This window comes from Enoplosus armatus, chromosome 7 (assembly GCF_043641665.1).
Source record: "Enoplosus armatus isolate fEnoArm2 chromosome 7, fEnoArm2.hap1, whole genome shotgun sequence".
Classification (NCBI taxonomy): Eukaryota; Metazoa; Chordata; class Actinopteri; order Centrarchiformes; family Enoplosidae; genus Enoplosus; species Enoplosus armatus.
The window spans coordinates 17,696,934-17,711,572 of record NC_092186.1 but is presented as its reverse complement, the minus strand read 5'-3'; positions in this window follow the sequence as shown (position 1 = coordinate 17,711,572).

The following is a 14,639-nucleotide window of genomic DNA, read 5'->3' as shown; positions in this document are numbered from 1 at the left end:
GTCATCACATGATGATGAAAATCCTGTTTTAAAGGCATTTAAAAGCCCACAGTAATACAATTCTCAGGGAAACACTACATACTTGTGGTTTTGAAAATCTGACACATATATTACATTTTGGCTCAGTGTCTATCAGTAAATTCATTCTACAAATATTGGCATTAATTTAAAGAACCTATGAATCTTCCTGGCGTAAAGGCTGTTGAAGGATGAAGGTTGAAGCAAGGGCAGGTGGAGTTCAGTGGGACTTAATTGTTTGTGTCTGCTTTAAGAAAAGCAGAGCAGTACAAATTTCTAATTGTTCGAAGCCGGTGTAGTACATGTTTTCAGCACTGGTGGGCGCTCATAGTATTTCTATCGAAGTACATCCTTGTCATTACTGCTGAGCATAGCATTTAGTGTGTGATCTCAGACAGTCAGATAACTCAATAAGGTCACATGGTCACCATAACGTGCAAATACACCTGTAGGGAAAAATAACTTTGTTGTACAAAAATAGTCTTGTAGTTTTTAGGTGGCAGTACAGAAAACACACACCCATCAGGCAGAGGAGGTTTTTTTTTCCAGAGACTTTAGATTTTGTTTTGTACCTCTTGTTAATTTGTTCAGATTTTATACTCACAAACACAAAATTTGCATTATGAACTATGACACTATTTATTTCTTATTTATTATGCATTTATTTATTAGATTTCTTTGTGGGCACCTAACATGTACATTAACGGTTTTGTATCCTTTGTCTCTAAACAGAAAAGATAAACTTCCACCATACTTCATGGGCTTGTGTTTCATTATTCTCTGAGAAACAGTGAGTGTGTGTGCACTACTTAAATATAATTATAGTATAATTCACAAAAGAATAGGAGTTCAAATATCATATTTCTTTAATTGCATGCCTTTTTAGTAGGTTACATGTTAACTCAGATGTCATTATCAAAATGTGACTGTAGCAGATAAAGTGACATCAGATACAGTACATTATCACATGTAAACTTCCATGACAGCGTGCTATGTGTGAAAGATAAATATGTTATGGGACTATGAATTGAAAGTTTAAGTTTGATAAATGTATTATTATTATTGTTATTATTATATAGTAATAATATTATCTTATAACGGATATTTGCATTAACATAGTAATCATTCCTAAAAATGTATATAAATATTTTTTTAGAACTAAATTAAGGATGTAAAAAAAAAATGTTTCAATAGGGACTTTTTTCAGAGTGCTTTAAAATATATATATTTTTATCTTGGCACTAAAATTCACAATAATATGTTTAATGTAGTGTATTTTTACTTTTACTTTTTATTTATTACATTTAGTATTTTATTATTTTATTTGTAAGGAAACATGAAAAAAAATCTACTGTACTATAATAAATGTTGTTAATGTTGTATGTAGCCCTGCGATAAAATGGCGACCTGTCCAGGGTGTACTCTGCAGAATAAGGATACTAGTATAGATAATTTTTTAGTAATTTAATATGGATATTGTTAAAATGAAATACATAAAAGTATAATTTGTAATGGAAATAAAATGTAATAATGTCATTATTAGATTTGATTATTCATTTAATATATTAATATTTTCTGTTTAGAAATTCAATAGTCAATGTAAAAAAAATTTAGCACAAAAGAAAAACATGAAATTCAAAAAATATATATATTGTTGATATTTACCTTTTATTCATTATTTTTTTCTTATCACAATTCAGTAATAACAAAATCTGTTGAATCTGAATAAGTTAAACTCTTAGTCATGTTTGTGTAGAATTATATGTTTTGGAAGTATTTTTGCAATGATATTTCAAAAATAGCATGTTGCATTATCTATGAAAAATGAAAAAGTATACACATTTTACTTGGTGAGTGACAAATTAACATAATTTACAAGATTCATACAGTATATAGAAAAAATACTGTTACTTACAAGGAGTTTATCATACTTAAATAGACAACCTTAGTTTGCTGAAGTTTTTACACAAGTGACACGTAAACTAGCACGTTTCACGACATGAAATGTTAATGGTTAAAGTGGACAAGGCCCCACTGGGGGTCGCTGTGACCTCTCCGACAGAAGCAGAAACTAGGGCGTCGTTGAGGTCTTTCTCACTCGCAGACGGCACGTCGTCTGCCTAGTGACGTGGTGGCGAGGGGGCGTGGCCTCAAACGTGAACTCTAGTTGAACCCGTTTTGATGTTGGGCGGGGCAGGCTTAGAAATGTTACGACACAGTGCCAGTAACAGAGATATTTTGGGGTTTGGATTTTTTTTTCTTAACTTGGTTGCCCCCCCCACCCATCACACAAACACACACAGAGCCTGCAGCGGCAGTCTGACCGAACAGCGACCCTGTGTATCAGGGTCAGAAGTGTAGAACACGTCGTGAGTCATATCAACAGTAGTTGTCGGGGCAAGTTTGGTAAGCTTGCTCCCCCACCCTCCCCGCCAAACAGGGATAGGTTACGAGGCATATCGGTCAAATTCAGCGATGATAATGGACACGTGAACTTTTGGTGAACTGTGTTTTTCCTCGACAAGAGAGGGCAGCGAGGGCAGGTGGAGTTCAGTGGGACTTAATTGTTTTTTTCTTTCAATCTCATTCCCCGGGCTTGATCACTGATTGACCCTCACAAACTACTGAGTCTCCCGACACTACAAAGTGAAGGGCTGAATTTGGATGATGCACTGCGACACTGAGGCTTGTGGGACATTGCAGTTGCCTGAAATCAGACAGAATTGTCAACTCGTTAGACTCCATTTCCATCTTCAGTCTGACATTGCCGGATTCAAAGGTCTGGACCCAGGCAAACATTGCAGCTTAGCCTAACATACATATTTTACACATTAGTGTGGACAAAGCCACACTGCAACATCGGCAACCACTTTTCCCACACAACTCCTTTTTTTGCCCTTTCCCGTGCACTTTACAAGACCTTTTCCCTGTTCATGGGACAACTTAGAAGTTCAAGAATAATACCTTCAACTTGGTCATTATAAGACTTTCATGAAGCTAGTAGAGATGGGTAATAAATGGATAGAAGTGCTCTCAAGCCACAACTTTGGAGCTCTTGAGCTGCCAAGAGTATGAAATATTTAGTTTGTCCAGTGGTGTCACGGCTTCTTAATGTTTTTGCAAAAACTGCTCGAGCCACAGTCAAATCAAAATGGTGGCACCGACAGAAACCTGTGAAAGTCTGTGAGTGTCCCTGCATGGATAGCACTTGAATCTCATGTTAATAATACATGTGTCACTTCGAAGAGGTGCGACTTCTCGAAAGCAAGACAAGTCATGGGGAAAAAAAGGGAGAAGCAGAGTGCCTAAGTTGTGGTATAACGGGAAAAAAGGATGCACTGCGACAGAAGGTCTGCCATAACAAAGGCTAAAGACAATCTCATGCCAAAGTTAGACTTTAGCCTAGTTTCTTTAGTTTAAAAGGTCATCTGGAGAGTCTAGTTTTGTGTGGTTGCTGTAAGAAATGGCACTGGAAAATTGAGCTCCATTTGTCACCCAAGGCTGTGTGACATGCAGAGGATTTTTCCTTCTTCTTCATTGGTCCTATCAGGAAAGCACGGTTGTGTAATGCTTCTTCTGACTGAATGAATAATTAAGTCTGCGTAGCCTATAGCTGCGGCGCCCTGGCCTGTGTTGTGCAAGCTAGCCAGCTGCTGTTTTACAGAGAGTTCTGTTTCGCCAAATGGGTCACGCTTCAGTCATCCTCAGCACTGGAAGTTTGCTTCCAACAACGTTCCTCCCCCTCTCTTTGATCTTCAAACATCATACACTTACTCTGGATTTGTAATTCTGATGGTCTCTTTGACCCTTGACATCGCACTAGTTCTGTTTTTCAGGTCTTGACCTGTGTGGTCGATGAGAGTGGAGCGACACGGGAGAGATTAAGGACACTTCTGTCACATTTTACACCTTTTCAAACTCCTTCATTTTGTCTATTTTCAAACTACATGAAAAGAATACTCATTCGTGCTTGTAATTGTGGCACTATTCTCGCTTCTTCCATTTTTTTCTTCCTTTTTTTTTGTTATAACAAACCGCGTCTGAGTCCTGTGTCACTGCTTTAATTGTCTTCTGACGACCACCATCACCCACCCCAAGCAGCCACGATGTGCCTCCACCCTCATCCGTCCACTCTGCTCCCAGATCAGAGATTACTAGCCCATCTGTATCACCAGAGCCAGGCTACGCTAAGCCGATGGGAGCCCTGCTCAGCAAGGCACCGCCGCAATTGTTAACCCTGATTAACTTGATGTGGCGTTCAGTTGAGGGAACAGTGTGAAAATCAAGCCAGTGCCGTGACCCAGTGCCCTGCCGCTGAACCGAGGGGGAATTGGGCAAACTCGGGGAGGGCGGATGAGAACAGGAGCCAGGAAAAAGGGAGAGGAGTGAAAACAGAAAAAAAAACAGAGACAGAGTGATGGCGCAGAGATTATGGCGGCTTGAAGCTTCTACTAAAGATTGCACAGGAGGAACAGATATTTGCACATAAATATCTTTCTTTGTTTTGGTGCAGTGAAAACACGGTGTCAGTTACGATATAGAGTCCAGAAGTAAAACAGAAATTGGTGTGACTTTCAGTGCCCCTGTGATGGGCTTCTGTAGAGCAACTGCGTGCAACAGAGGACATTAAAGATTCAGTTATAACTACTATAGTGAGATTATCATTGCACAGAGAAGACAGTGTAGATGTTTTCTGCATCATATGACCTGGAGCATAGTTTTAAAGATGGAGACATTAGGAAATGCATACACTGTTCACTCCATAAATGAAGATTTCATCCATGTCCCCAAGGCTCAACAGACTTACACTTGTTTACATGCAGTCTTTTCTTGTAAAACAGTATTATGGTCATCCCTCAGTTATTCTGGCATATTTGTATGTGGAGCGTTAAATAATTAAATACAGTGAAATTCCTTGTCAGATAACATTTGAACTGTTTATATTAGCATGGACTTGATATAACTCCTCATTAAAGCATTGCTGTGCTATGGATAATGCTCTATTATATGCTTTTCAGATTGATGGCCTTCATATGATTCCTCACAGATGAGCCTGAAACAATTACTGTTTGCACATTAAGATGCATTTGCAAATCTAGTTTTGTACCTAGATATGCATCCCTGCCAACGGCTCAGTTTTAAAGGTCAAGTTAGACCATATGTCAACAGCAATGCCAGACTGATATTTTGGTTATGACACATTGCTGGACCAAGTTGGCAGGAAACCATCAGGCATGTTGCCGGGCAGGATTTCATCTTGTGTGTTTGAATTCCAGAGTAATGTAAAAATTGTTGAAAATAGAATATCAGCCAGTGTGTTTTTACATAATGATGTTTAATCTACAAGCTCCGTTCCACTTGAATGAGGAAATGTTTCAGAGCCGATTTTTTATATACATGTATAAGGAAGACATTTATGAAATGTATGCAATTTCAATTTCAAGTCTGGAAGACCGATCAACTAGGAACTGCTCACTCTATTTAAACAAATGAATAATAAATACATGTTCATAATGGATACAAATGTGCTGAACACAGCCATGTGGTAAAGTACGCCATGTCCAGTGTCATATGAAGTTAGACGACTGAATGACCTAGTGGCATTTTCTCCCCGATTAACCCACGGCTCCTCTGTGCAGCTGTGATCAAACATGATGTGTGAAAGAATGTGACCACAGACTGTGGCGTGTTGTTCTCCATCTCTATCTGTCGTTATATCTTCACCATTGGAGGAGGGGTAAGACTGTAACTGACACTTGAGAGGGATACATTATTTATGGTAAAATTGTGTGGGCTGACGAATCCACCAGTATCCCCATAAAATTGCATCTATGCATTTTAGGCACTCTATTGTCAAATAAGCTAAGCATTCGTTTTCAGTCCATTCTTATTTAAAATAAAGGCCCCATTTTGAGAAATACAGTTTAGGTTTTTCACTAAACCCAAATGAGACAAATCTTTCATCCTCAATTTTGGCATATATTAGGCTATGTTAGATTTAATCATGTTGCATTTGCACTGATTTTAAAACAGTTAAAATTGTGCATACGCTGTAATATTTATATAAAATCTATGAATGATATGTGTGCCAAAAGAAAAACAAAACAAAACCATCTTATTTACATGTATTAAAACTGTAAAGAATTCCGCTGTAGTAACATAGCTGTCTACGTGGTGGGGTGGGGATGTTGTTATGTATTAGGATGCTTAAAGAAAATAATACCTTTGTGCTTTCGCAATGACACCCAAATAAAATGCAGAGATAATAACATGTTGAACCCTGTAACAACCCCGGCGGGCCCCTCCCTCTGTCATCTCCTGGCCATTTCTCCTTTGACCCAATAATTAAGCTGCTTTCGGCATTATAAGTTGAGAAGCAGCTTTGCCAACCTGCACTGACAAATCTCTCTCAACTCAACCACTGCTTTGTGAAGGTCGCCACTGTCTTACTATGCAACGCATGGATGCGTCCTAGCTCGCTTGTTAAACTCTAAAATCTTTTATCATCCCACTGAGAAGGTAATCCTACTCAGACAGTAATCATAAACAAGTGCTGAGCATCTTTCACAAGCTGACCTTTTTTGATTTAGCGTCATATATGTGAGAAATTTTAATGAGAACAAATTGCAGCTTTGACCACATGTATGAGTGACAGCTGCACCGTATCAGCCTGCATCTACTGTAAGTCATTAAAAGTAAAGCAAAGTAAGAAGTAAAGGCAGAGAAAAGTATGGGGGAGATGGAAACATGTAGAGGACCCAGTGGTTTGATGGTATGTACTGTAACAAAGTGTTCACAAGTTTGAGCTTCACAGTATCCAGTGTGTGTATAGTCATGTGAACTTACCAGTGATTTAGCATGTTTTAGCCTATTTATGTCACATCAAATATCCTTTTCAATACGACCAACCATTTTGCCAACTATGCTGTAGTGTTTCTGATTTTGTATGTACATATTTTGCCTTCTTGTGCCATTGGTTTCCATTCAATTCCATATGGCATAAAAATCAGTTGCAGACTCTTGAATGAATGATGTGTAATCTATCACAGTCAATATCAAGTCTGCACTGATTTCAGTACATTTCCTTATTGTTATGTTTAGATTGATTGGAAAAGTCTGCAGTGTGTAACCTCTCAGCGACAATGCTGTTTTGATAAAATCTGAAACTCTGGAGCACAGTATGCAAAATGGTCTGCATGAATGTAAAGTATACATGATTTAGTAGTTAAGGAGAAAAAACATGCACAAACACTCTTAAGGTCCAAAAAGTTGGACTACTACTACTACGCAGTTATGCCACGTTGGCTGAAATAGAAAACGTAAATGTTCTTATAAGAAAACCCTTTTTAGGGGAACTGGGGCGTTAACTATTTCAGCTTGTTTGGTCAGGTGAGGACATTGCCAGCTCGATGTCTTTAAAATGAATAAAATAAAAAGCACCAAAAAGCCTGAAGGAGCAAGTCTCAGTCCTCTTCAAAAATGCAGTGTAATTAACCTGAGCCAACTACAAGAAACAACTGAAACCTATATATGATGGCTGTATTAGACCCCCCTTGGATAGACTGGAATAGCACTATTAATCAATGAAATCCACAGTCTGGAGTATTTCTCCAACTAATTTCTTAATTTGATCTGAACTTTTTTTAGGAACAAACTCCAACTTGCTGAGCTGAAGCTTCAGGGCCAGAGATCAGATTCATTTCGACCTGTAGGTGTGATCTCACCCTGAGCTCGACAACAAACAGTCAAGGACATCCTCTCCCAAATACGACCAGTCTTGTGAGAACTTTGTTGGTGCGGTTATTGGACAGCAGGTTTCTCAGCTTGTTCTGGGTAAGACGGGGCGGACATTAAGAGAAACAGACAGAAGTTTGTAGGGGGGGAGGGAGAAAATTTGTGAGGCAGGAGCCAGCAAGGAAGCTGGAGGAATCTTGCAGAAAGGATGGTCCTGGGACATGCTAGCATTACAAAGCAGTGACCCAGGATTAAGCGAGGTGGACAGCAGCGGTTTGATTTGATCGGGCAGTGCTGTGTTGTTAAATCGCTCATTAAATCCAATTAGGCGGAGGTAGAGGGAGACAGAACAGGGTGGAGGGTGTGTAGGGGGCGATAGAGCTTTAGTCTTGCTGCTCCTGAGGAAGATTGCGTGCCAAGCTGAGCAGGTGACAAAACTCCATCTCTGAACTCCTGACCTAGCCCTGGGACTCCCCACTTCTTCGCTCCTTTTCACCCTTCTCCTCCACTTATTCTTTCTCAGCTGTCCGCTCACAGCCTTCACCTATGACCTCTCTGTCTTTGTACCACCACAGTGAGGTGTGAGGGTGCTGGACGTCCTGTGACACAGCTGGCATGTCAAAGAGCAACCAGTCTGACTGGCCTTACATGCAAAATACACCGTCAAGCCAATGAATGTCCAATCAAATTAAAGAAAACTACAGCCTGAGTGTTGCGCTCATGTGGTGCAGAGACACTGCAGTCACACCAGAGCAGTGCCAAGACAAATGCCACACAATTATGCAGCATAACACCACCCCGCTGTGGCCTCTCAATAACCTCTCTCTAAACTTTTACAAAAAAAATAACCATGGACAAATGCCCTAACCCTCCTGGATTTAATAATCCATCCATAGTTCCCCCACTCTCCATTCTACTTTCTTCCCAACTTAATCTTTTTCTCCAGTTTTCATGGTTTATACTGTTTTTGTGTCTCCGAAATGGAATGCAATGGTTTGAGGCACAAACAAACAGGACGGATTACGAGAGACTTTGACAACTTAGTCATTCTTCTCTTGAAGTCTCATTTGGTTTGGCGATCTGTGAGTTCGTTCTTGTTTACGTCCCAGACTGTCACAACACTGCTGCTCTAATGCACATTGTTTTCCAACTCTTGCTCCACTGTTTGTTCCTTATCTGTGATTCATGCGTCACGTCTCTGCATTGCCTGTCCTTTCTAATCCAAATCCTCTGCCCTTTTGTCAAAGGTATTTTACCTTATTCCTTATTTAAGACCTGACTTGAAAAATACTGCCTTTCTGAATGGACCTGCTTGTATAACTGATTTAACAATTGTTGAGATATTAAAAACATACACATTGTCTTGGAAAACTAATAATTTGGTACACATGTGACATGGTGTTACAGCTGTGCACTGGTAAGTAAAAGACCTATGTCATCAAAGTGATGCCTGCCATGTTGAGGAAATTGTATCCTATGCAGTTATCTCTGAATGTAATCAATCTGTATAAGATTTCTTTTTCAACAATCTGGTTAATTGGACAATTCATTTCGAATTTGTGGATTGTTTGGCAAAATCTCCTCTTAACCAGGGCCATAGTCAGGATTTCAAAAATACTGAGGCCTAAAAATTACGTAAAAGTTTCTAGTTTCCAATTTTAAGTAATTTAACTGTTCTGTTGTAAATTATTTATAACTTTCAAATTTTTTTTTATTCATTTAAAAGCGGATGTAAGTCCCACAGTTTACATGATGCTTTAAAGGCTAATGTACCTATTTATTTACCAATTTTTTTTAAATTACTGTATTAATTCATTTAAATATTTCTTAATATTTGTTGCCCTAAAAACTGTCCAATTTCAAGAAACTAAAAAACAAAAAAAATATTGGTGTCCGACTTTTAAAAACCCACTATGTTGAACTTTATTTATTATAAAATGTAAACTGCGCTTCAGGTCCATGAATTAAGAGGAAAAAAATACTGAAGTAGCTACAGCCCTGCTGTACACTTGTGGAAATGCACAATGAAATAAATATATTTCTCCTACAGTGTTTCAAAAAAGGCTTACGCTACAGTTGGACTCTCCCTGTCTCCCCATAAAATTACACCGATGCCGTTAACTCCCTTTAACTATATATAGGCTACTTAATGGTGGCATGGGTTATGCCATATTCATGTTTTCATGTTCTAAAATTAACCACCATACAGTATGTCAACTGATCAGAGGGTTTCCATCTTTACAAAAATGCAATTTTACAAAATAAGTGACACGAAATTATTTAGAAGTGCAAAGGGCCTGGGGTGGAGCCTTGAGGAACACCTCTGACTCTACTGTGCTGTACTGTGTTGTACCTTATCTGAAGAGCAATTTTAATTAAGAGTGCATTTACATTATCCCCGACACACTCCGGAGAAAATCCATTTCTGTCCATACACATACACATGCAACACTGAATTCTTTAGCACTTTCGTAAATATTTGATGGCAAATCTTTTTCTCATTTTTGTTTTAACTAAATGGAGTGAAACCAGGCTAAAGTACAAACTGAGGTGAGGCAAACTCCAGAGAGGCGACTAAGTAATTGCCAAGAAGAAAGAAAAAAAGTAAGTTAGATTTATCTGTGAAGCAAAAACACAGTTATTGCAGGAAAATAGCACTCACTAAGCTCATTATTATGTCTTTGAAATCCAATACGGACTGTAGCTTCATCACAAGTTACTATAAATTAACATTCTCCTTTATAACTGTCATGTTTATTGGTTTTTATAATGCAGTAAGTATTTAAGTATACTTTTAAGTAAAGTATTTATTCTCTATGTTAGTATATAATATATAAATATTTGCTTAATAACTTGTTTCCTGTTTACTTTACATCATGTTTACTGTATTCATTAATATGACATGTTTTGTCATATATGTAGTAGATTATTTTTCACACAATATCAGCCCCACCTAATAAGTATCAAATGTAAACTTGCAGACATTCTTGAGTCGGTATGGTTTTCATTTAACAAGTTTGCCTTTATTTGCTTTCCTATTTAATGTGCTGTGGTTAATTCTGCATTCAGATCTTGGTGGTCCTTTATAATATCTTAGTTTTACTCATGTTTCGCAGAGTATGTTAATCACAGACTGTAAAACATTCACTCTTCATTTTGCCTTGTGCTCTCAGGTATTTTCCTGTCCTCACTATGCGTAGACATTTACTGGTTCCTTCTGGGTCCATATGCAGACTATAGGGGCTTTTATATCTTTAAAATCATCGGTTGAAATGACTTTTTATGGCCTCCGGAGCTGCTTTGGTTATCTGTCCCTTAGGTCAGACTGAATTACTGCTGGCAGAAATGTTTCTAGGTTCTCTTTCCTCTTATAGGAGCCACAGCAAATTATTGAAAACTCAAAGTTCTGGTGTCTCTTGATGGATTTAAACTGACAATAAAAATCAAATGGCTAACTCAATATTTTTAATGATTTTGTTTTAAATTAAATATTTAACTACCTTTGGCCCATGAGCCTGCTGACTTAATGGGTATATCTTTTTCTGACTGAGGCACCTAGAACATCAAACAATTCAATTTGTTCTGTCTTTGATGCGTTTGTTTTATTTCATGTTCTCTATCATATCTGCTTTGCCATATTTACATATGGTAAATGTACATATTGCACATTTTCAGCAGGTTAAGTTTGAGCATACTTTAAAAGGTGTTGTGCATAATTGTGCTCTGTGACCTTTCTTTTTGTAATAATGTTGTGATTTTCTAATCATTTTTAAGTGAAATAAAATTCAAATAAAACTAAAATGGTAGAGGGAAGCAGCATCATCCCCTTTCACATAATTCTAAATGATACTGTAAACTGTAAAAAACACAAAACATATATTCGTATATATACTGTATCAAATTGAAATGAAGGTTTTTAATGCTTAATATTTTAGCAATACATGTCATTTGAAATGATGACAACTACTGTACAACATGATTAAAACATTTACAACCGCTAACATTCATGAGTACAGTTGATACATGCTACAGTTTCAATGTATATACTGCACAACTGCAGATCAATTGTGAGGCATTGCATATTCAGTTACACACAATATTATAAATATTACATATAAATAATATAATAAATAACATTAACTTAATAGGTTAACTTTACTCATAACGTAATATTCAACTTAAATGGATAAATAATAAAACAATATAAAATTGTCATGTCAAAATATAATATATGTTGGGAGCAGTCAATGAATTTGTACTGTATTACATTATATTAACATTATATAAACAGTCATATTTAGTTCTTGTGCTTTTCTAAAGACATGTATTTAACATTTAATGGTACACAATAATGTAGAATAAAACTGAAATCAGAAATCTGAACAGTTTTTGGTTCAAAGTTTCATTACCACATGTATTTTTATTTTGTTTCCAATACTGTACAGTATCTTAATGTTTAGTCAAGTGTCTTACCAACCAAGCCGTATATAAATCAATATCCCTATAATAGCAGTGAATGTATTAGATGTAATTACCGTCTGTGTTTTACATATACTATAATTTGTTCTAATGTTTTGCTCTATGTCATTACTGTGATGGCATTTGTCGCTTAAATAGAGGTTCAAACATTTTTAAAAAGAAGCAAAATTTCCTCAGAATGATTCAGACTGTAGTGCCGCATTGTGTCTCAGATATCATGTAGCACCTGACCATTTAACTGTGAAAAGTTTTGAAAACTAAGTCCTGCAGACAGGAAGTCAAGTGTTCCCATCTTGAGTCCAACACCCCCGAACAGGACGGTCTGTAATCTCACTGGGTGGCTGAAAAGTGTTTGAGAGGCTCTTCACACATTTCTGTCTCTATATGCTCTCACATCAACATATTTTAGTGTTCACCAGCGATACTAGAATAGAAAAGGTGTTCTTCAGGGTTTACATGGAGGTTTTTTTGGAGTTAGGAGAAGGAGGAGTGGGTTTATGGTACCATTGCTGCCTGCCTTCACTAAGTGTTAGTATAAACGTAGGGAGCAAAGACCTCAAGTGCTGCACACCGAATGAACTCTTCACCCTGTATCTTTGCCGACAGTCGTTAGGCTGCCCTCTTAAATGGCCGCCAGCTAGCAGAATAAAGACAAAGGTGGTCTGCAAAGGTCTGGGATCAGTGGGCAGCATGGTCAAGGTGGCTTACAGTATATGCAAAAGGAACGGTGACTGAGCTTTAATAGATGACTTGATGCCCTAGTTACATTGGATATGCGTCTTTGTGCGCCCACTGAGGAGGTCCTCCAGGCTTTCCGAGTCACGATAAAAGTCAGCAGAGCCGCCGTAACCTTTTCTTGACCCCTGCCATTCTGTACTCCGTTCACTGGGCTCTTGATCCTCAGCCATGCTGTCTCTGACTTTATAGAAACCCAGGAAAACAGACAGACATAACACTTGACAAACGCCCCCTTTATGTGTAACATCACAAATGACCCAGCGAGTTGGCTCGATGGGGTTTCACAGCATATTCAGCGTACTTGCCTTCTTTTCCTGAATATGTATCGGGATGGCTGAGGGGGACAGTTATGCCAAATCTCTTTGTCAATCCCTCAAGAAAAGCAGAGAGATCTTTCCTAACAGGCTCTTAGTCCCAGAATAGATGACAACTTTGACACTGATGTATCATGTCTCAGTAGTTCAGACATGGAAGGCGGTCTGCCAAGGCTTGAACCAGCGCAGGCAGGGAGCCAGCAGAGGTACACGGGGAACGTGGGGGGGGGGGGGGGGGGGGGACTATTTAAAAACAATCCTATCTGTGGATCCACTGTGGGCTAAACAAAGGATTGGGCCTCATTAAGATAAGAGTGTCCACGAAAGCAGACCAGTTGTTACGTGAAAATGCTGTCAGGGAGGCCGCCGAGAGGCAATGGCCCATTTTTTCTCTCTCTCTCTCTCTAAATAGCTGTGTGCCTTTCCAGTGCATCATATGTCTTTGCTAGTACTGAGCATGCTCATCAGCGTCTCCCCTCCATTCCCCTTCATCACGTCCATGTTGCAGCCGGTCATGTGTGTATGTCAGGAGTGGGAAAACAATGATAAACATTGACAAATAGGCTGTTTTCCTGATGTGCCACAGAGCAGAAGTAATACCTAGAAGCTGGGTAAAACAAGTAAATAGTACAACAAGTACTTGAAAAAAAAACACTTGGTCCTGCAAAAGCAAAAGCATTATTTTTTTTCTCGGTCAGTGTTTGTCAAAAATGTTCCAGATCACAATTTGGCTAATTTGTAAACGTCAGCGTATTTTTGTTTGCTTGTTATTTTACTATTTTCAGTATTAGTATATTTAGATAGATATAATCTTCTTATTTGTCTCCGGTGGTTTCTCCATTAACTTTTTTTCTAATAGTACTGTATTTGTAAACAATATATAAAATCACCAAAATCATTATCATCAGGTGTATATCAAGATTACAAAAGAAAAACAGTTCCAATCCCATAAATTAACCCTGTTTTTTAAATATTTAATGAAAATAAATATTGATGAAAGAAAAAAATGTGTTGTTCGACTTTTTTTTAATTTTATTTGATGTTTATGCATTTTCCCCCTAAAATGAATTAATATCAAATACAGTACAATTTTACTACGCCATTATGGCATAATGCAGAGGTATCAGAGTACATATAAGACAAGGCAAGACAAATTTTTATTATATGGCATGTTTTATTTTAGGGAAACTCAGTGTGCTGTTAAAGTGCATCAAACATCACTGACAACCACAAAACCTCCAAAACACATTGACAAACCAGACAAAATCTTGGAATGCAGTGGAATGCAAATAATTCTAAATTACTTTTATCTTTTTCTTTTTTTTTACAATATAGGATTTCAAATATTAATAAATA